Source organism: Cherax quadricarinatus, chromosome 24 (genome assembly GCF_038502225.1).
Source record: "Cherax quadricarinatus isolate ZL_2023a chromosome 24, ASM3850222v1, whole genome shotgun sequence".
Taxonomy (NCBI): domain Eukaryota; kingdom Metazoa; phylum Arthropoda; class Malacostraca; order Decapoda; family Parastacidae; genus Cherax; species Cherax quadricarinatus.
In genome coordinates this window covers 2,251,268-2,279,232 of record NC_091315.1, presented here as the reverse complement: position 1 = coordinate 2,279,232, position 27,965 = coordinate 2,251,268, and positions in this window count along the sequence as shown.

The following is a 27,965-nucleotide window of genomic DNA, read 5'->3' as shown; positions in this document are numbered from 1 at the left end:
TACCAAGTAAGATGATCATTCTTCCCAAGTGAGATGATCATTCTTCCCAAGTAAGATGATCATTCTTCCCAAGTAAGATGATCATTCTTCCCAAGAGAGATGATCATTCTTCCCAAGTAAGATGATCATTCTTCCCAAGTGAGATCATCATTCTTGCCAAGTGAGATGATCATTCTTCCCAAGTGAGATCATCATTCTTGCCAAGTGAGATGATCATTCTTCCCAAGTAAGATGATCATTCTTCCAAAGTAAGATGATCATTCTTCCCAAGTGAGATGATCATTCTTCCCAAGTAAGATGATCATTCTTCCCAAGAAAGATGATCATTCTTCCCAAGAGAGATGATCATTCTTCCCAAGAGAGATGATCATTCTTCCCAAGTAAGATGATCATTCTTCCAAAGTGAGATGATCATTCTTCCCAAGTAAGATGATCATTCTTCTCAAGTGAGATGATCATTCTTCCCAAGTGAGATGATCATTCTTCCATAGTAAGATGATCATTCTCCCCAAGTGAGATGATCATTCTTCCAAAGTGAGATGATCATTCTTCACAAGTAAGATGATCATTCTTCCCCAGTGAGATGATCATTCTTCCCAAGTGAGATGATCATTCTTCTCAAGTAAGATGATCATTCTTCCCAAGTGAGATGATCATTCTTGCCAAGTGAGATGATCATTCTTCTCAAGTAAGATGATCATTCTTCCCAAGTGAGATGATCATTCTTCCCAAGTGAGATGATCATTCTTCCCAAGTGAGATGATCATTCTTCCCAAGTGAGATGATCATTCTTCTCAAGTAAGATGATCATTCTTCCCAAGTGAGATGATCATTCTTCCGAAGTGAGATGATCATTCTTCCCAAGTAAGATGATCATTCTTCCCAAGTAAGATGATCATTCTTCCCAAGTGAGATGATCATTCTTCCCAAGTGAGATGATCATTCTTCTCAAGTGAGATGATCATTCTTCCCAAGTGAGATGATCATTCTTCCCAAGTGAGATGATCATTCTTCTCAAATGAGATGATCATTCTTCCCAAGTGAGATGATCATTCTTCCCAAGTAAGATGATCATTCTTCCCAAGTAAGATGATCATTCTTCCCAAGTAGGATGATCATTCTTCTCAAATGAGATGATCATTCTTCCCAAGTGAGATGATCATTCTTCCCAAGTAAGATGATCATTCTTCCCAAGTAAGATGATCATTCTTCCCAAGTAAGATGATCATTCTTTCCAAGAGAGATGATCATTCTTCCCAAGTGACATGATCATTCTCCCCAAGTGAGATGATCATTCTTCCCAAGTAAGATGATCATTCTTCTCAAGTAAGATGATCATTCTTCCCAAGAGAGATGATCATTCTTCCCAAGTGAGATGATCATTCTCCCCAAGTGAGATGATCATTCTTCCCAAGTAAGATGATCATTCTTCCCAAGAGAGATGATCATTCTTCCCAAGTAAGATGATCTTTCTTCCCAATTAAGATGATCATTCTTCCCAAGTAAGATGATCATTCTTCCCAAGTGAGATGATCATTCTTCCCAAGTAAGATGATCATTCTTCCCAAGTAAGATGATCATTCTCCCCAAGAGAGATGATCATTCTCCCCAAGTGAGATGATCATTCTCCCAAAGTGAGATGATAATTCTTGCCAAGAGAGATGATCATTCTCCCCAAGTGAGATGATCATTCTCCCAAAGTGAGATGATCATTCTTGCCAAGTGAGATGATCATTCTCCATAAGTGAGATGATCATTCTCCCAAAGTGACATGATCATTCTTGCCAAGTGAGATGATCATTCTCCCCAAGTGAGATGATCATTCTCCCAAAGTGAGATGATTATTCTTCCCAAGTGAGATGATCATTCTTCCCAAGTAAGATGATCATTCTTCCCAAGTAAGATGATCATTCTTCCCAAGTGAGATGATCATTCTTCCCAAGTAAGATGATCATTCTTCCCAAGAGAGATGATCATTCTTCCCAAGTAAGATGATCATTCTTCCCAAGTGAGATCATCATTCTTGCCAAGTGAGATGGTCATTCTTCCCAAGTGAGATCATCATTCTTGCCAAGTGAGATGATCATTCTTCCCAAGTAAGATGATCATTCTTCCCAAGTAAGATGATCATTCTTCCCAAGAGAGGTGATCATTCTTCCCAAGTAAGATGATCATTCTTCCCAAGAAAGATTATCATTCTTCCCAAGTAAGATGATCATTCTTCCCAAGAGAGATGATCATTCTTCCCAAGTAAGATGATCATTCTTCCAAAGTGAGATGATCATTCTCCCTAAGTGAGATGATCATTCTTCCAAAGTAAGATGATCATTCTCCCCAAGTAAGATGATCATTCTTCCCAAGTGAGATGGTCATTCTTCCCAAGTAAGATGATCATTCTTCCCCAGTGAGATGATCATTCTTCCCAAGTGAGATGATCATTCTTCTCAAGTAAGATGATCATTCTTCCCAAGTGAGATGATCATTCTTCCCAAGTGAGATGATCATTTTTCTCAAGTAAGATGATCATTCTTCCCAAGTGAGGTGATCATTCTTCCCAAGTGAGATGATCATTCTTCCCAAGTGAGATGATCATTCTTCCCAAGTGAGATGATCATTCTTCTCAAGTAAGATGATCATTCTTCCCAAGTGAGATGATCATTCTTCCGAAGTGAGATGATCATTCTTCCCAAGTAAGATGATCATTCTTCCCAAGTAAGATGACCATTCTTCCCAAGTGAGATGATCATTCTTCCCAAGTGAGATGATCATTCTTCTCAAGTGAGATGATCATTCTTCCCAAGTGAGATGATCATTCTTCCCAAGTAAGATGATCATTCTTCCCAAGTAAGATGATCATTCTTCCCAAGTAAGATGATCATTCTTCCCAAGAGAGATGATCATTCTTCCCAAGTGAGATGATCATTCTCCCCAAGTGAGATGATCATTCTTCCCAAGTAAGATGATCATTCTTCCCAAGTAAGATGATCATTCTTCCCAAGAGAGATGATCATTCTTCCCAAGTGAGATGATCATTCTCCCCAAGTGAGATGATCATTCTTCCCAAGTAAGATGATCATTCTTCCCAAGAGAGATGATCATTCTTCCAAAGTAAGATGATCATTCTTCCCAAGTAAGATGATCATTCTTCCCAATTAAGATGATCATTCTTCCCAAGTAAGATGATCATTCTTCCCAAGTGAGATGATCATTCTTCCCAAGTAAGATGATCATTCTTCCCAAGTAAGATGATCATTCTTCCCAAGAGAGATGATCATTCTCCCCAAGTGAGACGATCATTCTTCCAAAGTGAGATGATCATTCTTGCCAAGAGAGAAGATCATTCTCCCCAAGTGAGATGATCATTCTCCCAAAGTGAGATGATCATTCTTGCCAAGTGAAATGATCATTCTCCCCAAGTGAGATGATCATTCTCTCAAAGTGACATGATCATTCTTGCCAAGTGAGATGATCATTCTCCCCAAGTGAGATGATCATTCTCCCAAAGTGAGATGATCATTCTTCCCAAGTGAGATGATCATTCTTCCCAAGTGAGATGATCATTCTTCCCAAGTGAGATGATCATTCTCCCCAAGTGAGATGATCATTGTCCCCAAGTGAGATGATCATTCTTCCCAAGTGAGATGATCATTCTTCCCAAGTGAGATGATCATTCTCCCCAAGTGAGATGATCATTGTCCCCAAGTGAGATGATCATTCTTCCCAAGTGAGATGATCATTCTTCCCAAGTGAGATGATCATTCTTCCCAAGTGAGATGATCATTCTTCCCAAGTGAGATGATCATTGTCCCCAAGTGAGATGATCATTCTTCCCAAGTGAGATGATCATTCTTCCCAAGTGAGATGATCATTCTTCCCAAGTGAGATGATCATTCTTCCCAAGTGAGATGATCATTCTTCCCAAGTGAGATGATCATTTTTCTCAAGTAAGATGATCATTCTTCCAAAGTGAGGTGATCATTCTTCCCAAGTGAGATGATCATTCTTCCCAAGTGAGATGATCATTCTTCCCAAGTGAGATGATCATTCTTCTCAAGTAAGATGATCATTCTTCCCAAGTGAGATGATCATTCTTCCGAAGTGAGATGATCATTCTTCCCAAGTAAGATGATCATTCTTCCCAAGTAAGATGACCATTCTTCCCAAGTGAGATGATCATTCTTCCCAAGTGAGATGATCATTCTTCTCAAGTGAGATGATCATTCTTCCCAAGTGAGATGATCATTCTTCCCAAGTAGGATGATCATTCTTCCCAAGTAAGATGATCATTCTTCCCAAGTAAGATGATCATTCTTCCCAAGCGAGATGATCATTCTTCCCAAGTGAGATGATCATTCTCCCCAAGTGAGATGATCATTCTTCCCAAGTAAGATGATCATTCTTCCCAAGTAAGATGATCATTCTTCCCAAGAGAGATGATCATTCTTCCCAAGTGAGATGATCATTCTCCCCAAGTGAGATGATCATTCTTCCCAAGTAAGATGATCATTCTTCCCAAGAGAGATGATCATTCTTCCAAAGTAAGATGATCATTCTTCCCAAGTAAGATGATCATTCTTCTCAAGAGAGATGATCATTCTTCCCAAGTAAGATGATCATTCTTCCCAAGTGAGATGATCATTCTTCCCAAGTAAGATGATCATTCTTCCCAAGTAAGATGATCATTCTTCCCAAGAGAGATGATCATTCTCCCCAAGTGAGATGATCATTCTCCCAAAGTGAGATGATCATTCTTGCCAAGAGAGATGATCATTCTCCCCAAGTGAGATGATCATTCTCCCAAAGTGAGATGATCATTCTTGCCAAGTGAAATGATCATTCTCCCCAAGTGAGATGATCATTCTCTCAAAGTGACATGATCATTCTTGCCAAGTGAGATGATCATTCTCCCCAAGTGAGATGATCATTCTCCCAAAGTGAGATGATCATTCTTCCCAAGTGAGATGATCATTCTTCCCAAGTGAGATGATCATTCTTCCCAAGTGAGATGATCATTGTCCCCAAGTGAGATGATCATTCTTCCCAAGTGAGATGATCATTCTTCCCAAGTGAGATGATCATTCTCCCCAAGTGAGATGATCATTGTCCCCAAGTGAGATGATCATTCTTCCCAAGTGAGATGATCATTCTTCCCAAGTGAGAGGATCATTCTTCCCAAGTGAGATGATCATTCTTCCCAAGTGAGATGATCATTGTCCCCAAGTGAGATGATCATTCTTCCCAAGTGAGATGATCATTCTTCCCAAGTGAGATGATCATTCTTCCCAAGTGAGATGATCATTCTTCCCAAGTGAGATGATCATTCTTCCCAAGTGAGATGATCATTTTTCTCAAGTAAGATGATCATTCTTCCCAAGTGAGGTGATCATTCTTCCCAAGTGAGATGATCATTCTTCCCAAGTGAGATGATCATTCTTCCCAAGTGAGATGATCATTCTTCTCAAGTAAGATGATCATTCTTCCCAAGTGAGATGATCATTCTTCCGAAGTGAGATGATCATTCTTCCCAAGTAAGATGATCATTCTTCCCAAGTAAGATGACCATTCTTCCCAAGTGAGATGATCATTCTTCCCAAGTGAGATGATCATTCTTCTCAAGTGAGATGATCATTCTTCCCAAGTGATATGATCATTCTTCCCAAGTAAGATGATCATTCTTCCCAAGTAAGATGATCATTCTTCCCAAGTAAGATGATCATTCTTCCCAAGAGAGATGATCATTCTTCCCAAGTGAGATGATCATTCTCCCCAAGTGAGATGATCATTCTTCCCAAGTAAGATGATCATTCTTCCCAAGTAAGATGATCATTCTTCCCAAGAGAGATGATCATTCTTCCCAAGTGAGATGATCATTCTCCCCAAGTGAGATGATCATTCTTCCCAAGTAAGATGATCATTCTTACCAAGAGAGATGATCATTCTTCCAAAGTAAGATGATCATTCTTCCCAAGTAAGATGATCATTCTTCCCAATTAAGATGATCATTCTTCCCAAGTAAGATGATCATTCTTCCCAAGTGAGATGATCATTCTTCCCAAGTAAGATGATCATTCTTCACAAGTAAGATGATCATTCTTCCCAAGAGAGATGATCATTCTCCCCAAGTGAGATGATCATTCTCCCAAAGTGAGATGATCATTCTTGCCAAGAGAGATCATTCTCCCCAAGTGAGATGATCATTCTCCCAAAGTGAGATGATCATTCTTGCCAAGTGAAATGATCATTCTCCCCAAGTGAGATGATCATTCTCTCAAAGTGACATGATCATTCTTGCCAAGTGAGATGATCATTCTCCCCAAGTGAGATGATCATTCTCCCAAAGTGAGATGATCATTCTTCCCAAGTGAGATGATCATTCTTCCCAAGTGAGATGATCATTCTTCCCAAGTGAGATGATCATTCTCCCCAAGTGAGATGATCATTGTCCCCAAGTGAGATGATCATTCTTCCCAAGTGAGATGATCATTCTTCCCAAGTGAGATGATCATTCTCCCCAAGTGAGATGATCATTGTCCCCAAGTGAGATGATCATTCTTCCCAAGTGAGATGATCATTCTTCCCAAGTGAGATGATCATTCTTCCCAAGTGAGATGATCATTCTTCCCAAGTGAGATGATCATTGTCCCCAAGTGAGATGATCATTCTTCCCAAGTGAGATGATCATTCTTCCCAAGTGAGATGATCATTCTTCCCAAGTGAGATGATCATTCTTCCAAGTGAGATGAAATAATGTATGTTGAAAATTTCCTCCGCTGTACCAGTTAACACTAACTCATATAGCGACGGTGTGTTGTCATATAGCAACGGTGTGTTGTCATATAGCGACGGTGTGTTGTCATATAGCGACGGTGTGTTGTCATATAGCGACGGTGTGTTGTCATATAGCGACGGTGTGTTGTCATATAGCGACGGTGTGTTGTCATATAGCGACGGTGTGTTGTCATATAGCGACGGTGTGTTGTCATATAGCGACGGTGTGTTGTCATATAGCGACGGTGTGTTGTCATATAGCGACGGTGTGTTGTCATATAGCGACGGTGTGTTGTCATATAGCGACGGTGTGTTGTCATATAGCGACGGTGTGTTGTCATATAGCGACGGTGTGTTGTCATATAGCGACGGTGTGTTGTCATATAGCGACGGTGTGTCGTCATATAGCGACGGTGTGTTGTCATATAGCGACGGTGTGTTGTCATATAGCGACGGTGTGTTGTCATATAGCGACGGTGTGTTGTCATATAGCGACGGTGTGTTGCCATATAGCGACGGTGTGTTGTCATATAGCGACGGTGTGTTGTCATATAGCGACGGTGTGTTGTCATATAGCGACGGTGTGTTGCCATATAGCGACGGTGTGTTGTCATATAGCGACGGTGTGTTGCCATATAGCGACGGTGTGTTGTCATATAGCGACGGTGTGTTGCCATATAGCGACGGTGTGTTGCCATATAGCGACGGTGTGTTGTCATATAGCGACGGTGTGTTGTCATATAGCGACGGTGTGTTGCCATATAGCGACGGTGTGTTGTCATATAGCGACGGTGTGTCATCATATAGCGACGGTGTGTTGTCATATAGCGACGGTGTGTTGCCATATAGCGACGGTGTGTTGTCATATAGCGACGGTGTGTTGTCATATAGCGACGGTGTGTCGTCATATAGCGACGGTGTGTTGTCATATAGCGACGGTGTGTTGTCATATAGCGACGGTGTGTTGTCATATAGCGACGGTGTGTTGCCATATAGCGACGGTGTGTTGTCATATAGCGACGGTGTGTTGTCATATAGCGACGGTGTGTTGTCATATAGCGACGGTGTGTTGTCATATAGAGACGGTGTGTTGTCATATAGCGACGGTGTGTTGTCATATAGCGACGGTGTGTTGTCATATAGCGACGGTGTGTTGTCATATAGCGACGGTGTGTTGCCATATAGCGACGGTGTGTTGTCATATAGCGACGGTGTGTTGTCATATAGCGACGGTGTGTTGCCATATAGCGACGGTGTGTTGTCATATAGCGACGGTGTGTCGTCATATAGCGACGGTGTGTTGTCATATAGCGACGGTGTGTTGTCATATAGCGACGGTGTGTCGTCATATAGCGACGGTGTGTTGTCATATAGCAACGGTGTGTCGTCATATAGCGACGGTGTGTTGTCATATAGCGGCTGTGTCTTGCCATATAGCGACGGTGTGTCGTCATATAGCGACGGTGTGTTGCCATATAGCGACGGTGTGTCGTCATATAGCGACGGTGTGTTGTCATATAGCGACGGTGTGTTGCCATATAGCGACGGTGTGTTGTCATATAGCGACGGTGTGTTGTCATATAGCGACGGTGTGTTGTCATATAGCGACGGTGTGTTGCCATATAGCGACGGTGTGTTGTCATATAGCGACGGTGTGTTGTCATATAGCGACGGTGTGTTGTCATATAGCGACGGTGTGTTGTCATATAGCGACGGTGTGTTGTCATATAGCGACGGTGTGTTGTCATATAGCGACGGTGTGTTGTCATATAGCGACGGTGTGTTGTCATATAGCAACGGTGTGTTGTCATATAGCGACGGTGTGTTGTCATATAGCGACGGTGTGTTGTCATATAGCGACGGTGTGTTGTCATATAGCGACGGTGTGTTGTCATATAGCGACGGTGTGTTGCCATATAGCGACGGTGTGTTGTCATATAGCGACGGTGTGTTGTCATATAGCGACGGTGTGTTGCCATATAGCGACGGTGTGTCGTCATATAGCTACGGTGTGTTGCCATATAGCGACGGTGTGTCGTCATATAGCGACGGTGTGTTGCCATATAGCGACGGTGTGTCGTCATATAGCGACGGTGTGTTGCCATATAGCGACGGTGTGTCGTCATATAGCGACGGTGTGTTGTCATATAGCGACGGTGTGTTGCCATATAGCGACGGTGTGTTGTCATATAGCGACGGTGTGTTGTCATATAGCGACGGTGTGTTGTCATATAGCGACGGTGTGTTGCCATATAGCGACGGTGTGTTGTCATATAGCGACGGTGTGTTGTCATATAGCGACGGTGTGTTGTCATATAGCGACGGTGTGTTGTCATATAGCGACGGTGTGTTGTCATATAGCGACGGTGTGTTGTCATATAGCGACGGTGTGTTGTCATATAGCGACGGTGTGTTGTCATATAGCGACGGTGTGTTGCCATATAGCGACGGTGTGTTGTCATATAGCGACGGTGTGTTGTCATATAGCGACGGTGTGTTGTCATATAGCGACGGTGTGTTGCCATATAGCGACGGTGTGTTGTCATATAGCGACGGTGTGTTGTCATATAGCGACGGTGTGTTGTCATATAGCGACGGTGTGTTGTCATATAGCGACGGTGTGTTGTCATATAGCGACGGTGTGTTGTCATATAGCGACGGTGTGTTGTCATATAGCGACGGTGTGTTGTCATATAGCGACGGTGTGTTGTCATATAGCGACGGTGTGTTGTCATATAGCGACGGTGTGTTGTCATATAGCGACGGTGTGTTGTCATATAGCGACGGTGTGTTGTCATATAGCGACGGTGTGTTGCCATATAGCGACGGTGTGTTGTCATATAGCGACGGTGTGTTGTCATATAGCGACGGTGTGTTGCCATATAGCGACGGTGTGTCGTCATATAGCGACGGTGTGTTGCCATATAGCGACGGTGTGTTGTCATATAGCGACGGTGTGTTGTCATATAGCGACGGTGTGTTGTCATATAGCGACGGTGTGTTGTCATATAGCGACGGTGTGTTGCCATATAGCGACGGTGTGTTGTCATATAGCGACGGTGTGTTGCCATATAGCGACGGTGTGTTGTCATATAGCGACGGTGTGTTGCCATATAGCGACGGTGTGTTGCCATATAGCGACGGCGTGTTGTCATATAGCGACGGTGTGTTGTCATATAGCGACGGTGTGTTGCCATATAGCGACGGTGTGTTGTCATATAGCGACGGTGTGTCGTCATATAGCGACGGTGTGTTGTCATATAGCGACGGTGTGTTGTCATATAGCGACGGTGTGTCGTCATATAGCGACGGTGTGTTGTCATATAGCGACGGTGTGTTGTCATATAGCGACGGTGTGTTGTCATATAGCGACGGTGTGTTGCCATATAGCGACGGTGTGTTGTCATATAGCGACGGTGTGTTGTCATATAGCGACGGTGTGTTGTCATATAGCGACGGTGTGTTGTCATATAGCGACGGTGTGTTGTCGTATAGCGACGGTGTGTTGTCATATAGCGACGGTGTGTTGTCATATAGCGACGGTGTGTTGTCATATAGCGACGGTGTGTTGTCATATAGCGACGGTGTGTTGTCATATAGCGACGGTGTGTTGTCATATAGCGACGGTGTGTTGTCATATAGCGACGGTGTGTTGTCATATAGCGACAGTGTGTTGCCATATAGCGACGGTGTGTTGTCATATAGCGACGGTGTGTTGTCATATAGCGACGGTGTGTTGCCATATAGCGACGGTGTGTCGTCATATAGCGACGGTGTGTTGCCATATAGCGACGGTGTGTCGTCATATAGCGACGGTGTGTTGCCATATAGCGACGGTGTGTCGTCATATAGCGACGGTGTGTTGCCATATAGCGACGGTGTGTCGTCATATAGCGACGGTGTGTTGTCATATAGCGACGGTGTGTTGCCATATAGCGACGGTGTGTTGTCATATAGCGACGGTGTGTTGTCATATAGCGACGGTGTGTTGTCATATAGCGACGGTGTGTTGCCATATAGCGACGGTGTGTTGTCATATAGCGACGGTGTGTTGTCATATAGCGACGGTGTGTTGTCATATAGCGACGGTGTGTTGTCATATAGCGACGGTGTGTTGTCATATAGCGACGGTGTGTTGTCATATAGCGACGGTGTGTTGTCATATAGCGACGGTGTGTTGTCATATACCGACGGTGTGTTGTCATATAGCGACGGTGTGTTGCCATATAGCGACGGTGTGTTGTCATATAGCGACGGTGTGTTGTCATATAGCGACGGTGTGTTGCCATATAGCGACGGTGTGTCGTCATATAGCGACGGTGTGTTGCCATATAGCGACGGTGTGTCGTCATATAGCGACGGTGTGTTGCCATATAGCGACGGTGTATCGTCATATAGCGACGGTGTGTTGCCATATAGCGACGGTGTGTCGTCATATAGCGACGGTGTGTTGTCATATAGCGACGGTGTGTTGCCATATAGCGACGGTGTGTTGTCATATAGCGACGGTGTGTTGTCATATAGCGACGGTGTGTTGTCATATAGCGACGGTGTGTTGCCATATAGCGACGGTGTGTTGTCATATAGCGACGGTGTGTTGTCATATAGCGACGGTGTGTTGTCATATAGCGACGGTGTGTTGTCATATAGCGACGGTGTGTTGTCATATAGCGACGGTGTGTTGTCATATAGCGACGGTGTGTTGTCATATAGCGACGGTGTGTTGTCATATAGCGACGGTGTGTTGCCATATAGCGACGGTGTGTTGTCATATAGCGACGGTGTGTTGTCATATAGCGACGGTGTGTTGCCATATAGCGACGGTGTGTCGTCATATAGCGACGGTGTGTTGTCATATAGCGACGGTGTGTTGTCATATAGCGACGGTGTGTTGTCATATAGCGACGGTGTGTTGTCATATAGCGACGGTGTGTTGTCATATAGCGACGGTGTGTTGTCATATAGCGACGGTGTGTTGCCATATAGCGACGGTGTGTTGTCATATAGCGACGGTGTGTTGTCATATAGCGACGGTGTGTTGCCATATAGCGACGGTGTGTCGTCATATAGCGACGGTGTGTTGTCATATAGCGACGGTGTGTTGTCATATAGCGACGGTGTGTTGTCATATAGCGACGGTGTGTCGTCATATAGCGACGGTGTGTTGTCATATAGCGACGGTGTGTTGTCATATAGCGACGGTGTGTTGTCATCTAGCGACGGTGTGTTGTCATATAGCGACGGTGTGTTGTCATATAGCGACGGTGTGTTGTCATATAGCGACGGTGTGTTGTCATATAGCGACGGTGTGTTGTCATATAGCGACGGTGTGTTGCCATATAGCGACGGTGTGTCGTCATATAGCGACGGTGTGTTGTCATATAGCGACGGTGTGTTGTCATATAGCGACGGTGTGTTGTCATATAGCGACGGTGTGTTGTCATATAGCGAGGGTGTGTTGTCATATAGCGACGGTGTGTAGTCATATAGCGACGGTGTGTTGTCATATAGCGACGGTGTGTTGTCATATAGCGACGGTGTGTTGTCATATAGCGACAGTGTGTCGTCATATAGCGACGGTGTGTTGTCATATAGCGACGGTGTGTTGTCATATAGCGACGGTGTGTTGTCATCTAGCGACGGTGTGTTGTCATATAGCGACGGTGTGTTGTCATATAGCGACGGTGTGTTGTCATATAGCGACGGTGTGTTGTCATATAGCGACGGTGTGTTGTCATATAGCGACGGTGTGTTGTCATATAGCGACGGTGTGTTGCCATATAGCGACGGTGTGTTGTCATATAGCGACGTGTGTTGTCATATAGCGACGGTGTGTTGCCATATAGCGACGGTGTGTTGTCATATAGCGACGGTGTGTTGCCATATAGCGACGGTGTGTAGTCATATAGCGACGGTGTGTTGTCATATAGCGACGGTGTGTTGCCATATAGCGACGGTGTGTTGTCATATAGCGACGGTGTGTTGCCATATAGCGACGGTGTGTCGTCATATAGCGACGGTGTGTTGTCATATAGCGACGGTGTGTTGTCATATAGCGACGGTGTGTTGTCATATAGCGACGGTGTGTTGTCATATAGCGACGGTGTGTAGTCATATAGCGACGGTGTGTTGTCATATAGCGACGGTGTGTTGTCATATAGCGACGGTGTGTTGTCATATAGCGACGGTGTGTCGTCATATAGCGACGGTGTGTTGTCATATAGCGACGGTGTGTTGTCATATAGCGACGGTGTGTTGTCATCTAGCGACGGTGTGTTGTCATATAGCGACGGTGTGTTGTCATATAGCGACGGTGTGTTGTCATATAGCGACGGTGTGTTGTCATATAGCGACGGTGTGTTGTCATATAGCGACGGTGTGTTGTCATATAGCGACGGTGTGTTGTCATATAGCGACGGTGTGTCGTCATATAGTGACGGTGTGTCGTCATATAACGACGGTGTGTTGTCATATAGCGACGGTGTGTTGTCATATAGCGACGGTGTGTCGTCATATAGCGACGGTGTGTTGTCATATAGCGACGGTGTGTTGTCATATAGCGACGGTGTGTTGCCATATACCGACGGTGTGTTGCCATATAGCGACGGTGTGTTGTCATATAGCGACGGTGTGTTGCCATATAGCGACGGTGTGTTGCCATATAGCGACGGTGTGTTGTCATATAGCGACGGTGTGTTGTCATATAGCGACGGTGTGTCGTCATATAGCGACGGTGTGTTGTCATATAGCGACGGTGTGTCGTCATATAGCGACGGTGTGTTGTCATATAGCGACGGTGTGTCGTCATATAGCGACGGTGTGTTGTCATATAGCGACGGTGTGTTGTCATATAGCGACGGTGTGTTGTCATCTAGCGACGGTGTGTTGTCATATAGCGACGGTGTGTTGTCATATAGCGACGGTGTGTTGTCATATAGCGACGGTGTGTTGTCATATAGCGACGGTGTGTTGTCATATAGCGACGGTGTGTTGTCATATAGCGACGGTGTGTTGCCATATAGCGACGGTGTGTTGTCATATAGCGACGGTGTGTTGTCATATAGCGACGGTGTGTTGCCATATAGCGACGGTGTGTTGTCATATAGCGACGGTGTGTTGCCATATAGCGACGGTGTGTAGTCATATAGCGACGGTGTGTTGTCATATAGCGACGGTGTGTTGCCATATAGCGACGGTGTGTTGTCATATAGCGACGGTGTGTTGCCATATAGCGACGGTGTGTCGTCATATAGCGACGGTGTGTTGTCATATAGCGACGGTGTGTTGTCATATAGCGACGGTGTGTTGTCATATAGCGACGGTGTGTTGTCATATAGCGACGGTGTGTAGTCATATAGCGACGGTGTGTTGTCATATAGCGACGGTGTGTTGTCATATAGCGACGGTGTGTTGTCATATAGCGACGGTGTGTCGTCATATAGCGACGGTGTGTTGTCATATAGCGACGGTGTGTTGTCATATAGCGACGGTGTGTTGTCATCTAGCGACGGTGTGTTGTCATATAGCGACGGTGTGTTGTCATATAGCGACGGTGTGTTGTCATATAGCGACGGTGTGTTGTCATATAGCGACGGTGTGTTGTCATATAGCGACGGTGTGTTGTCATATAGCGACGGTGTGTTGTCATATAGCGACGGTGTGTCGTCATATAGTGACGGTGTGTCGTCATATAACGACGGTGTGTTGTCATATAGCGACGGTGTGTTGTCATATAGCGACGGTGTGTCGTCATATAGCGACGGTGTGTTGTCATATAGCGACGGTGTGTTGTCATATAGCGACGGTGTGTTGCCATATACCGACGGTGTGTTGCCATATAGCGACGGTGTGTTGTCATATAGCGACGGTGTGTTGCCATATAGCGACGGTGTGTTGCCATATAGCGACGGTGTGTTGTCATATAGCGACGGTGTGTTGTCATATAGCGACGGTGTGTCGTCATATAGCGACGGTGTGTTGTCATATAGGGACGGTGTGTCGTCATATAGCGACGGTGTGTTGTCATATAGCGACGGTGTGTTGTCATATAGCGACGGTGTGTCGTCATATAGCGACGGTGTGTTGTCATATAGCGGCTGTGTGTTGCCATATAGCGACGGTGTGTCGTCATATAGCGACGGTGTGTTGTCATATAGCGACGGTGTGTTGTCATATAGCGACGGTGTGTTGTCATATAGCGACGGTGTGTTGCCATATAGCGACGGTGTGTCGTCATATAACGACGGTGTGTTGTCATATAGCGACGGTGTGTTGTCATATAGCGACGGTGTGTTGCCATATAGCGACGGTGTGTCGTCATATAGCGACGGTGTGTTGTCATATAGCGACGGTGTGTTGTCATATAGCGACGGTGTGTTGTCATATAGCGACGGTGTGCCGTCATATAGCGGCGGTGTTTCGTCATATAGTGACAAGGTGACGTCTTATAGTGTCAGAGTGACGTCATATATTGACTGAGTGACGTCATATAGTGTCAGAGTGACGTCATGTAGTGTCAGAGTGACGTCATATAGTGTCAGAGTGACGTCATATAGTGTCAGAGTGACGTCATATAGTGACTGAGTGACGTCATATAGTGACTGAGTGACGTCATATAGTGACTGAATGACGTCATATAGTGTCAGGGTGACGTCATATAGTGTCAGAGTGACGTCATATAGTGTCAGAGTGACGTCATGTAGTGTCAGAGTGACGTCATATAGTGTCAGAGTGACGTCATATAGTGACTGAGTGACGTCATATAGTGACTGAATGACGTCATATAGTGTCAGAGTGACGTCATGTAGTGTCAGGGTGACGTTATGTAGTGTCAGAGTGACGTCATATAGTGTCAGAGTGACGTCATGTAGTGTCAGAGTGACGTCATATAGTGTCAGAGTGACGTCATATAGTGTCAGAGTGACGTCATGTAGTGTCAGAGTGACGTGATATAGTGACTGAGTGACGACATATAGTGACTGAGTGACGTCATATAGTGACCGAATGACGTCATATAGTGTCAGAGTGACGTCATATAGTGTTAGAGTGACGTGATATAGTGTCAGAGTGACGTCTTATAGTGTCAGAGTGACGTCATGTAGTGACTGAGTGACGTCATATAGTGACTGAGTGACGTGATATAGTGTCAGAGTGACGTGATATAGTGTCAGAGTGACGTCATATAGTGTCAGAGTGACGTCATGTAGTGACTGAGTGACGTCATATAGTGACTGAGTGACGTCATATAGTGTCAGAGTGACGTCATATAGTGTCAGAGTGACGTCATATAGTGTCAGAGTGACGTCATATAGTGACTGAGTGACGTCATATAGTGTCAGAGTGACGTCATATAGTGTCAGAGTGACGTCATATAGTGTCAGAGTGACGTCATGTAGTGACTGAGTGACGTCATATAGTGTCAGAGTGACGTCGTATAGTGTCAGTGACGTCACATAGTGACTGAGTGACGTCATATAGTGTCAGAGTGACGTCATATAGTGTCAGAGTGACGTCATGTACGACTGAGTGACGTCATATAGTGTCAGAGTGACGTCATATAGTGTCAGAGTGACGTCATATAGTGTCAGAGTGACGTCATATAGTGTCAGAGTGACGTCATATAGTGACTGAGTGACGTCATATAGTGTCAGAGTGACGTCATATAGTGTCAGAGTGACGTCATATAGTGTCAGAGTGACGTCATATAGTGTCAGAGTGACGTCATATAGTGTCAGAGTGACGTCATATAGTGTCAGAGTGACGTCATGTAGTGACTGAGTGACGTCATATAGTGTCAGAGTGACGTCATATAGTGTCAGAGTGACGTCATATAGTGTCAGAGTGACGTCATATAGTGTCAGAGTGACGTCATATAGTGTCAGAGTGACGTCATATAGGGACTGAGTGACGTCATATAGTGTCAGAGTGACATCATATAGTGCCAGAGTGACGTGATATAGTGGCTGAGTGACGTCATATAGTGTCAGAGTGACGTCATATAGTGTCAGAGTGACGTGATATAGTGGCTGAGTGACGTCATATAGTGTCAGAGTGACGTCATATAGTGTCAGAGTGACGTGATATAGTGTCAGAGTGACGTCATATAGTGTCAGAGTGACGTCATATAGTGTCAGAGTGACGTGATATAGTGGCTGAGTGACGTCATATAGTGTCAGAGTGACGTCATATAGTGTCAGAGTGACGTGATATAGTGTCAGAGTGACGTCATATAGTGTCAGAGTGACGTCATATAGTGTCAGAGTGACGTCATATAGGGACTGAGTGACGTCATATAGTGTCAGAGTGACATCATATAGTGCCAGAGTGACGTGATATAGTGGCTGAGTGACGTCATATAGTGTCAGAGTGACGTCATATAGTGTCAGAGTGACGTGATATAGTGGCTGAGTGACGTCATATAGTGTCAGAGTGACGTCATATAGTGTCAGAGTGACGTGATATAGTGTCAGAGTGACGTCATATAGTGTCAGAGTGACGTCATATAGTGTCAGAGTGACGTCATATAGGGACTGAGTGACGTCATATAGTGTCAGAGTGATATCATATAGTGCCAGAGTGACGTCATATAGTGACTGAGTGACGTCTGCTCTTATTTTCGTCACTTAGTTTATGTGCTATACCAGAAAATACTTACTTTTTTTAAGAAATCTATTAGCAATATATCATTTCCTGCCTCATAAGCTGCCCAGGTTACTTCTATACACTCAAAGTCTGCTAGTACATCCACTCTTTGATAGATTTGTTCTGCTATGTTACTCTGCTAAATATTTTTTTCTTCCTCACTACGTCCCTCATTCAACCTCATTCAAATTCTCTGTCCTTTCATAAATCAGCAATTTCGCCTGACTTGAAGGTAACTGTTTGTATAGAACAGTAGTCCTAGCAGGAGGAAACAAGTGACTTGAGAAGTATAATCAGTGACTCAGCATTTCTTGTTTTGAAAGTTCAAGTTATCCTTCCTGTAGCAATAACAGCATTGTTGTGATCCTTGATTGTCAGATCTTGTGGCATCAATATTCACAAGTCTGCCACACGAAGATACCGCTCTATTGTTTCCTAGCGGAACAAATGATACTTGTTCTCACAGTACATCATTTTGATATCTGACGCTCACTTGAAGAACCACTGTGACTTCGATGAAGGACAACGTTGGCACTCGGGACTCCCAACTGAAGTTGTACAAGTTGAGAAAGTTATAAAGGGATAAAATGTGATTCCAGGATTCGATAATTGTAGGTTATAGTGATAAGTACTGAGTTGTGGGCATCCATTTATAATCTCTGGATGAACATTGGCTGCCTGCCTGTACATCTTAGGAGAAGGGGTACTCACAGTGTTGCTCTGTAACAACTTTGGGTCAGATTTGACTTTTGATGCTGTGTCATTCTTGTACTGCCGCTGAGCCTGTCTACTTACCCATGTATGTTCATTTCTGGCTCTCAGCTTCCTGTTTTCCCAAGTCCATTGTCTTCTTTACTTTTTCCATGCTATAGCACACTTGGCTTTGGCCTCTCCACACCTCCGGGTAAATCATGAATTCATTCAAGTCTTCCCATCGTTTGTGTTGCTCCTTGGCATAAACTTCTCCTCTGCCTCCCTGTACTTTGTAGTCATGTGTTCCATAATTTCGTTTACTGTCTTCCCCTCTTGCTGTCTTGCAGGAGTTGCCTCATATGTGTGTAGTCTCCTGTTTATCAAGTTGGCTTCTCCCTTCCCTCTCGTGCTGCTTCACTCTTCACTGTGTGTATGTTCACACTAATTGTTACTCATATTTTTGGGGATGGAGGAGTCGATTATCAGCTCCTGGTCATTTTTTAACCTGCTGCTTACAGTCTTTGTGCCTAGCACCGAGGTTTTTGTGCCTAGCACCGAGGTTTTTGTGCCTAGCACCGAGGTCTTTGTGCCTAGCAAGGAGGTATTTGTGCCTAGCACCGAGGTTTTTGTGCCTAGCACCGAGGTTTTTGTGCCTAGCACCGAGGTTTTTGTGCCTAGCACCGAGGTCTTTGTGCCTAGCAAGGAGGTATTTGTGCCTAGCACCGAGGTTTTTGTGCCTAGCACAGAGGTTTTTCTGCCTAGCACCGAGGTTTTTGTGCCAAGCACCGAGGTCTTTGTGCCTAGCAAGGAGGTATTTGTGCCTAGCACCGAGGTTTTTGTGCCTAGCACAGAGGTTTTTCTGCCTAGCACCGAGGTTTTTGTGCCTAGCACCGAGGTTTTTGTGCCTAGCACCGAGGTCTTTGTGCCTAGGACCGAGGTTTCTGTGCCTAACACCGAGGTTTCTGTGCCTAGCACCGAGGTCTTTGTGCTTTTCACCGAGGTTTCTGTGCCTAGCACCGAGGTTTTTGTGCCTAGCACCGAGGTCTTTGTGCCTAGCACCGAGGTCTTTGTGCCTAGCACCGAGGTTTTTGTGCCTAGCACCGAGGTTTTTGTGCCTAGCACAGAGGTTTTTCTGCCTAGCACCGAGGTTTTTGTGCCTAGTAACGAGGTTTTTGTGCCTAGCACCGAGATTTTTCAGCCTAGCACCGAGGTTTTTGTGCCTAGCACCGAGGTTTTTGTGCCTAGCACCGAGGTCTTTGTGCCTAGCACCGAGGTGTTTGTGCCTAGCACCGAGCTCTTTGTGCCTAGCACCGAGCTCTTTGTGCCTAGCACCGAGCTCTTTGTGCCTAGCACCGAGGTCTTTGTGCCTAGCACCGAGGTCTTTGTGCCTAGCACCGAGGTTTTTGTGCCTAGCACCGAGGTTTTTGTGCCTAGCACAGAGGTTTTTCTGCCTAGCACCAAGGTTTTTGTGCCTAGTAACGAGGTTTTTGTGCCTAGCACCGAGATTTTTCAGCCTAGCACCGAGGTTTTTGTGCCTAGCACCGAGGTTTTTGTGCCTAGCACCGAGGTCTTTGTGCCTAGCACCGAGGTGTTTGTGCCTAGCACCGAGGTCTTTGTGCCTAGCACCGAGGTCTTTGTGCCTAGCACCGAGGTCTTTGTGCCTAGCACCGAGGTCTTTGTGCCTAGCACCGAGCTCTTTGTGCCTAGCACCGAGCTCTTTGTGCCTAGCACCGAGCTCTTTGTGCCTAGCACCGAGGTTTTTGTGCCTAGCACCGAGGTCTTTGTGCCTAGCACCGAGGTCTTTGTGCCTAGCACCGAGGTCTTTGTGCCTAGCACCGAGCTCTTTGTGCCTAGCACCGAGGTCTTTGTGCCTAGCACCGAGGTCTTTGTGCCTAGCACCGAGGTCTTTGTGCCTAGCACCGAGGTCTTTGTGCCTAGCACCGAGCTCTTTGTGCCTAGCACCGAGGTTTTTGTGCCTAGCACCGAGGTCTTTGTGCCTAGCACCGAGGTCTTTGTGCCTAGCACCGAGGTCTTTGTGCCTAGCACCGAGGTTTCTGTGCCTAGCACCGAGGTCTTTGTGCCTAGCACCGAGGACTTTGTGCCTAGCACCGAGCTCTTTGTGCCTAGCACCGAGCTCTTTGTGCCTAGCACCGAGCTCTTTGTGCCTAGCACCGAGCTCTTTGTGCCTAACACCGAGGTTTCTGTGCCTAGCACCGAGGTCTTTGTGCTTTTCACCGAGGTTTCTGTGCCTAGCACCGAGGTTTTTGTGCCTAGCACCGAGGTCTTTGTGCCTAGCACCGAGGTCTTTGTGCCTAGCACCGAGGTTTTTGTGCCTAGCACCGAGGTTTTTGTGCCTAGCACAGAGGTTTTTCTGCCTAGCACCGAGGTTTTTGTGCCTAGTAACGAGGTTTTTGTGCCTAGCACCGAGGTTTTTGTGCCTAGCACCGAGGTCTTTGTGCCTAGCACCGAGGTGTTTGTGCCTAGCACCGAGGTTTTTGTGCCTAGCACCGAGGTCTTTGTGCCTAGCACCGAGGTGTTTGTGCCTAGCACCGAGGTGTTTGTGCCTAGCACCGAGCTCTTTGTGCCTAGCACCGAGCTCTTTGTGCCTAGCACCGAGGTCTTTGTGCCTAGCACCGAGGTCTTTGTGCCTAGCACCGAGGTTTTTGTGCCTAGCACCGAGGTTTTTGTGCCTAGCACAGAGGTTTTTCTGCCTAGCACCGAGGTTTTTGTGCCTAGTAACGAGGTTTTTGTGCCTAGCACCGAGATTTTTCAGCCTAGCACCGAGGTTTTTGTGCCTAGCACCGAGGTTTTTGTGCCTAGCACCGAGGTCTTTGTGCCTAGCACCGAGGTGTTTGTGCCTAGCACCGAGGTGTTTGTGCCTAGCACCGAGGTCTTTGTGCCTAGCACCGAGGTCTTTGTGCCTAGCACCGAGGTCTTTGTGCCTAGCACCGAGCTCTTTGTGCCTAGCACCGAGCTCTTTGTGCCTAGCACCGAGCTCTTTGTGCCTAGCACCGAGGTTTTTGTGCCTAGCACCGAGGTCTTTGTGCCTAGCACCGAGGTGTTTGTGCCTAGCACCGAGGTCTTTGTGCCTAGCACCGTGCTCTTTGTGCCTAGCACCGAGGTCTTTGTGCCTAGCACCGAGGTCTTTGTGCCTAGCACCGAGCTCTTTGTGCCTAGCACCGAGCTCTTTGTACCTAGCACCGAGCTCTTTGTGCCTAGCACCGAGGTTTTTGTGCCTAGCACCGAGGTCTTTGTGCCTAGCACCGAGGTCTTTGTGCCTAGCACCGAGGTCTTTGTGCCTAGCACCGAGCTCTTTGTGCCTAGCGCCGAGCTCTTTGTGCCTAGCACCGAGGTTTTTGTGCCTAGCACCGAGGTTTTTGTGCCTAGCACCGAGGTTTTTGTGCCTAGCACCGAGGTCTTTGTGCCTAGCACCGAGGTGTTTGTGCCTAGCACCGAGCTCTTTGTGCCTAGCACCGAGGTCTTTGTGCCTAGCACCGAGGTTTTTGTGCCTAGCACCGAGGTTTTTGTGCCTAGCACCGAGCTCTTTGTGCCTAGCACCGAGGTCTTTGTGCCTAGCACCGAGCTCTTTGTGCCTAGCACCGAGCTCTTTGTGCCTAGCACCGAGGTCTTTGTGCCTAGCACCGAGGTCTTTGTGCCTAGCACCGAGGTCTTTGTGCCTAGCACCGAGCTCTTTGTGCCTAGCACCGAGCTCTTTGTGCCTAGCACCGAGCTCTTTGTTCCTAGCACCGAGGTTTTTGTGCCTAGCACCGAGGTTTTTGTGCCTAGCACCGAGCTCTTTGTGCCTAGCACCGAGGTCTTTGTGCCTAGCACCGAGCTCTTTGTGCCTAGCACCGAGCTCTTTGTGCCTAGCACCGAGGTCTTTGTGCCTAGCACCGAGGTCTTTGTGCCTAGCACCGAGGTCTTTGTGCCTAGCACCGAGCTCTTTGTGCCTAGCGCCGAGCTCTTTGTGCCTAGCACCGAGGTTTTTGTGCCTAGCACCGAGGTTTTTGTGCCTAGCACCGAGGTTTTTGTGCCTAGCACCGAGGTTTTTGTGCCTAGCACCGAGGTTTTTGTGCCTAGCACCGAGCTCTTTGTGCCTAGCACCGAGGTCTTTGTGCCTAGCACCGAGCTCTTTGTGCCTAGCACCGAGCTCTTTGTGCCTAGCACCGAGGTCTTTGTGCCTAGCACCGAGGTCTTTGTGCCTAGCACCGAGGTCTTTGTGCCTAGCACCGAGCTCTTTGTGCCTAGCACCGAGCTCTTTGTGCCTAGCACCGAGCTCTTTGTGCCTAGCACCGAGCTCTTTGTGCCTAGCACCGAGCTCTTTGTGCCTAGCACCGAGGTATTTGTGCCTAGCACCGAGGTTTTTGTGCCTAGCACCGAGGGTTTTGACTCACCTGTTCTAAAAATTGTCCGCATTCTTTCTCCAATTTTTCTTCGTCCAGATTCTTCCAGTTCCTGACAACCGTGAGCCTAAAGAAATACTTCTTGATTTCCCTATGATTTTTCTGCGCATATAACCTCCAACTGTATTTTTATGTACCCGTTATGTATCCTTCTTGAAATTCATCTCGGTTCACCCTATCAAGTCCCCAGTCCCCTGGGTATTTTGAATGTTATCATCATTTCTTTCCTAGTCCTTCTTCCCTCTTATTTCATCAGTTTTCGCCCAATCAGCCTCTCCTCATAGTTCATTCTCCTCGGACTAGTCCGAGATTGTCGTTTCATTCTGGTGTCTGGAGATGCGGTCTGAAAGTGGCACAGATGATCCACTCGGTCCCTTATCTGATGATTCGATCCGATGCAGATCAAATTATCATCTCATTCTCTTCTCCGATGCTGTGACCTCCTTTCATCCAGCCAGTTCCACGAGTCAGCTCAGCGTCGGGAGTTAGTTAGTTTAATATGTTTATTATGCACCCCATACCCATCCTGTGGGCGGTAGTCACCACATACCCATCCTGTGGGCGGTAGTCAAAAGATTACAGAGGTACATAATGGGTCCAGGGACTGGGCCTCAAAGTTTTGATAGCTGAGCAAGTTACAGAGGTAATGAATTCACAATTTACAAAGGTAATGAACTCACAATTTACAAAGGTAATGAACTCCAGGTAGGTCTGGTCACAATCATGACAAGTTACAAAGGTATTTACAGATTACAGAGGTACACAATGGGTCCAGGGACCGGGCTCCAAAGTTTTGATGGCTGAACTAGGTACAAAGGTAATGAGCTCACAAGTTACAAAGGTAATGAATTCTGTAAGAATGGTTACTTACGTTTATACATGGCTACAATCATGAACGTAATCTGTAAATACCTTTGTAACTTGTCATGATTGTGACCAGACCTACCTGGAGTTCATTACCTTTGTAAATTGTGAGTTCATCACCTTTGTAAATTGTCAGTTCATTACCTCTGTAACTTGCTCAGCTATCAAAACTTTGGAGTCCAGTCCCTGGACCCATTATGTACCTCTGCAATCTTTTGACTACCGCCCACAGGATGGGTATGTGGTGACTACCGCCCACAGGATGGGTATGTGGTGACTACCGCCCACAGGATGGGTATGTGGTGACTACCGCCCACAGGATGGGTATGTGGTGACTACCGCCCACAGGATGGGTATGTGGTGACTACCGCCCACAGGATGGGTATGTGGTGCATAATAAACATATTAAACTAAACTAACTTGATTGACGTCCATTCCCCGTGCTCCTCATTCTTCCTGCCATATAAACTGTCCGACACCTAGATATTCTACCTTCTCAGAAGAGTGTTTTATGTTAACATTCTGATTTTTCAAAACTGGGCATCATCTTGTTAAACTCATCATTTAGAAGTGGACTTAATTATCTTAAACTGCTCACTTAGAACTTGCGTAAACGTATTAAACTATTCACCGAGTACAGTATTAATCTCTTAAACTGCTGACACAAGACAGTGTGTTAACCAAACTTGCTGACACAAGACAGTGTGTTAACCTAACTTGCTGACACAAGACAGTGTGTTAACCTAACTTGCTGACACAGGACAGTGTGTTAACCTAACTTGCTGACACAGGGCAGTGAGTTAACCTAACTTGCTGACACAGGACAGTGTGTTAACCTAACTTGCTGACACAGGACAGTGTGTTAACCTAACTTGCTGACACAGGACAGTGTGTTAACCCAACTTGCTGACACAGGGCAGTATGTTACCCTAACTTGCTGACACAAGACAGTGTGTTAACCTAACTTGCTGACACAGAACAGTGTGTTAACCTAACTTGCTGACACAGGACAGTGTGTTAACCTAACTTGCTGACACAAGACAGTGTGTTAACCTAACTTGCTGACACAGGGCAGTGTGTTAACCTAACTTGCTGACACTAGACAGTGTGTTCACCTAACTTGCTGAGACAGGACAGTGTGTTAACCTAACTTGCTGACATAGGATAGTGTGTTAACCTAACTTGCTGACACAGGACAGTGTGTTAACCTAACTTGCTGACACAGGACAGTATGTTACCCTAACTTGCTGACACAAGACAGTGTGTTAACCTAACTTGCTGACACAGAACAGTGTGTTAACCTAACTTGCTGACACAGGACAGTGTGTTAACCTAACTTGCTGACACAAGAGTGTGTTAACCTAACTTGCTGACACAGGGCAGTGTGTTAACCTAACTTGCTGACACTAGACAGTGTGTTCACCTAACTTGCTGAGACAGGACAGTGTGTTAACCTAACTTGCTGACATAGGATAGTGTGTTAACCTAACTTGCTGACACAGGACAGTGTGTTAACCTAACTTGCTGACACAGGACGGTGTATTAACCTAACTTGCTGATACAGGACAGTGTGTTAACCTAACTTGCTGACATAGGATAGTGTGTTAACCTAACTTGCTGACACAGGACAGTGTGTTAACCTAACTTGCTGACACAGGACAGTGTCTTAACCTAACTTGCTGACACAGAACAGTGTGCTAACCTAACTTGCTGACACAGAACAGTGTGTTAACCTAACTTGCTGACACAGGACAGTGTGTTAACCTAACTTGCTGACACAGGACAGTGTGTTAACCTAACTTGCTGACACAGAACAGTGTGTTAACCTAACTTGCTGACACTGGACAGTGTGTTAACCTAACTTGCTGACACAGCACAGAGTCTTAACCTAACTTGCTGACACAGGACAGTGTGTTAACCTAACTTGCTGACACAGGACAGTATGTTACCCTAACTTGCTGACACAGGACAGTATGTTACCCTAACTTGCTGACACAGGACAGTGTGTTAACCTAACTTGCTGACACAGGACAGTGTGTTAACCTAACTTGCTGACACAGGACAGTATGTTACCCTAACTTGCTGACACAGGACAGTGTGTTAACCTAACTTGCTGACACAGGGCAGTGTGTTAACCTAACTTGCTGACACAGGACAGTGTGTTAACCTAACTTGCTGACACAGGACAGTGTTAACCTAACTTGCTGACACAGGACAGTATGTTACCCTAACTTGCTGACACAGGACAGTGTGTTAACCTAACTTGCTGACACAGGACGGTGTGTTAACCTAACTTGCTGACACAGGACAGTGTGTTAACCTAACTTGCTGACACAGGGCAGTGTGTTAACCTAACTTGCTGACACAGGACAGTGTGTTAACCTAACTTGCTGACACAGGACAGTGTGCTAACCTAACTTGCTGACACAGGACAGTGTGAACCTAACTTGCTGACACAGGACAGTGTGTTAACCTAAATTGCTGACATAGGACTGTGTGTTAACCTAACTTGCTGACACAGGACAGTGTGTTAACCTAACTTGCTGACATAGGATGGTGTGTTAACCTAACTTGCTGACACAGGACAGTGTGTTAACCTAACTTGCTGACACAGGGCAGTGTGTTAACCTAACTTGCTCACACAGGACAGTGTGTTAACCTAACTTGCTGACACAGGAAAGTGTGTTAACTTAACTTACTGACACAGCACAGTGTGTTAACCTAACTTGCTGACACAGGACAGTGTGTTAACCTAACTTGCTGACACAGGACAGTGTGTTAACCTAACTTGCTGACACAGGACTGTGTGTTAACCTAACTTGCTGACACAGGACAGTGTGTTAACCTAACTTGCTGACACAGGACAGTGTGTTAACCTAACTTGCTGACAGAGGACAGTGTGTTAACTTAACTTACTGACAGAGGAAAGTGTGTTAACCTAACTTACTGACACAGAACAGTGTGTTAACCTAACTTGCTGACACAGAACAGTGTGTTAACCTAATTTGCTGACACAGGACAGTGTGTTAACCTAACTTGCTGACACAGGACAGTATGTTACCCTAACTTGCTGACACAGGACAGTGTGTTAACCTAACTTGCTGACACAGGACGGTGTGTTAACCTAACTTGGTGACACAGGACAATGTGAACCTAACTTGCTCACTGAGATCCCTCTGTTATCTCAGTTTCTTTATTTAGAACTCTTGTTTATAATATTAATTTCTTAAACCAGTGCAATGTATTAGCTTCGTAATGGTTTACTCCGAATGGTTTATTAACCTTAACAGTTCACTTAATATCAGATTAGTGTGTTTTCTTTTTAATTTTTTTATCATTCAGTAGAGTGTTGTCTTCTTATATTGTTCACTGAGAGCTAATTCATGTGTAGTCTACCGGTTTATTCAATATATATAATTCCTACATGTGTTCCCGATAAATATCTTTCTTGTGCTTCTTCAGAAAATATTATTTTCCCCAATGGTCTAAGGAAAATACACTAATTTTGAAGATTTTCGTGAGATTCCAGTGATCTCCACGTCGGGCTCCACCAATCGCTTCTGGCCCGGTTCGCAGATTATTAGTGATGGCGCAAAATCTTTTACAATAGGTTGTCACGAGTGAGGGAGCACAATACGCTCGACTGGTCGTCCTGGGTCTGTATGATGCGGGGCTCTACGACTGGATCATGCGGGCCGCATGGTATGTTGGGCTCTGCCAGTGTGGGGCCATTATCGATCACCACCTGGGGAACACTTACGTTCATTTATTTGTTATTTTTACACTAAGAAATCATTAATTCTCTATTAGTTTTTTTCATCTTCTTCCAGCATACTGTAAGCACAATGACAGTCGTCTTTCACTCCCAGACATAATAACAAGAGTCAAATACAACGTCATCTTAGGAACGAAACTCCGTCGTTAAGTGAGGAGAAGTTGCATACTTTTTATTTTAACTCATTCTTGTAATAAAGTTGGTAGAATTACCGACAATATGTAAAGTAAAAGGACACAAGTGCAACTAATGTGACATTTATTGTGGCAACGTTTCGCTCTCCAGGAGCTTTATCAAGCCATCAAGCTTTATCAAGCTTGATAAAGCTCCTGGAGAGCGAAACGTTGCCACAGTAAATGTCACATTAACTCATTCTTAAAGAAAATACGATTTATTCTATAAGACAATCACAAAATTAATGGTTTATCACACGATGTATTTCTAATCAACAAAGGGATTTATTTTACATCAGCATTGTGGACGATATTTTGCTGCAGATATTTTGGGTTACACCCGCCCACAGGATGGGTATCGGGTGCATAATAAAGATGTTAAACTATTGTGGGTTACCTGGTAACCTTTCAGAAATGGATAACAGTTTTAGGGATGAAAAGCAAATTTGCCAAGTGAAAATACTGACCATAATTCGAATCGAAATGGTAGTGATTTATAACAAAAAAAAATAAGGCACAATACCGTGACTGGAACGATACACAAATAACCCGCACATATAAGAGGGGAGCTTACGACGGGGTTGTAAATGGTCCAAGTCGGACTGACACGTCGTCGTCAGCTCCTCTCTTCTATGTGCGGGTTATTTG